This window comes from Lagenorhynchus albirostris, chromosome 13 (assembly GCF_949774975.1).
Source record: "Lagenorhynchus albirostris chromosome 13, mLagAlb1.1, whole genome shotgun sequence".
Taxonomy (NCBI): domain Eukaryota; kingdom Metazoa; phylum Chordata; class Mammalia; order Artiodactyla; family Delphinidae; genus Lagenorhynchus; species Lagenorhynchus albirostris.
The window spans coordinates 32,273,319-32,275,201 of NC_083107.1; positions in this window are offsets into that span (position 1 = coordinate 32,273,319).

Genomic DNA, 1,883 nt, shown 5'->3' on the forward strand with positions numbered 1-1,883 from the left:
TAAACTCGTAAAGATGCTTACATATATTTCTGCATTCTTGTACTACGCATGTGTATATGGATATGCACATACATGTGTGCTCATGCGTGTGTTAAAAACTTATTCCTTGACACCTCCCTGTCCACCCACCACAGCTCTATTCTCCTTGGTATGTTGTAAAAGAAAGATTCTTCCTGCAACTAATTAGTCCTTAAAGAGATGGGCTGATAGATCTCATTGTTAGCAACACATTTTTAATTGTTCATTTTACTCAAGCACCGTTTGAACACAAGTCAATTTGCAATTTCATTAGAGGACAGAAAAGGCCTGGGGTCTATTCCTGTTTTTTTCTTTTAAAGAAAAGGATAAAAAGTGGGCAAAATTTCATAAGGAATGTGAATTAATTTTAGGTATCAAGCAAGAATTAATGTGTCCTGTTATTTGAGCAGAAGTCTTCTGGCCAAGATGTGCATTTTGTCATCCCCTCCCCTCCAGAGAAACCTCTTTACAAGCTTTGTGGCCAAATACCCTAGCAACTAACAACGACGAGCTTTGAAGCAACATTCACAGACCATTTGCTTTGATGACATTTGGAGGCTTTTCTCCCCTCATTCCAATTCTATTGTAAGTAGAATACACATGCCGCGCAGCCTTTGAAAACTAATCAATACAGCAAGAATCGTCAGGGTGCAGCTGACTAGTATCATGTCTTTAAACTATTTTTAGCTGACTTGTTGTACACGTTTTTAAGTTAAACCTTATGAAGGGAGTTGGGTGGATTATCCTTACCATATTCACGGGCACCCTAGTGCACCCCGGCTCTTTCTTCCATATTTTAACATCAAAAGCTCATAATCTGTGTAAGTTAACCTTCCATAAAACTAAAATTATATGGTCATCATACATAATCTGATGATTGATTACAGCTGTCAAAAAGGTCACAAATTGTGAATGTTTACTACAGTTGCACCATGAAAATTATTATACACTTTTAAGGAATCCATCCAGAGAAAATAGCTTACATTCATAGGTTGCAGAACTGAAGCATATATGTTTTCTTTGTGACTTTTAGCTCTCTTAAAATCAATGTTAAAACACTTAGGTCTGATTTTTCATTTCAATGTCTTTGTGTAATGCTCCTCAACCATACCTCATCTAATTTAATAAGATGCAAGCTAAGGAAGTACTTCAGTTACTTATCAAGGGTTTCAGATGACACATTATTATTGTATTCGAAAGTCAATATTTGCTAATCATGTTAGTACAGGAACTGTTCCAGGCCTACAATTCTTAAATTGCAGAGATATTTAAGATTAATTAAACCTGTCTCCCCTGGTTCTCTCTCTCCACCTCTGTGGAAGGAGTAAATCAATGACATCCTAAGCAAGTCCAGAGAGCCAGAGATCCAGGTCTGAAGGCCACTAACATCTTTAAGCCTCTGTTTGCATCAGTGCCCCAGAGTTGAGCTTTGCCACTTCTCCACAGTTTAAGGAATATTTGCATGTCTTGCGAGCAAAATTCATCAATTCGCTTGACGTAATTAGAGAGGTCTGACCATTCTTGAACACATAACATGGACTCCAATATTTTTTAAGTCAGGAGAAGGCCGAAATAACATACGGCCTGACTTCTTCTTCCTTTTTTATATGACAACTTGTGGGTAGATTTGTGGCAAACAAAGTTGAAAGTCATGTGCCCTTTCTCAGGCCAAGCATGATGAGAACAGGTGACTAGGTCCACATCCCTGAAGGGGTTACGCTTGTATGATGCGGTTCCAGTGAACCCCTGACCTCTCACTTATACCCTGGAGCGGAAGCAGCAAACTGTTCAAAGGTCAAGGTTCCCTTTACTTTTAGACAGTAAACCCATTACATCAGAACCATTTCTTTTTTTTTTTTTTTTTA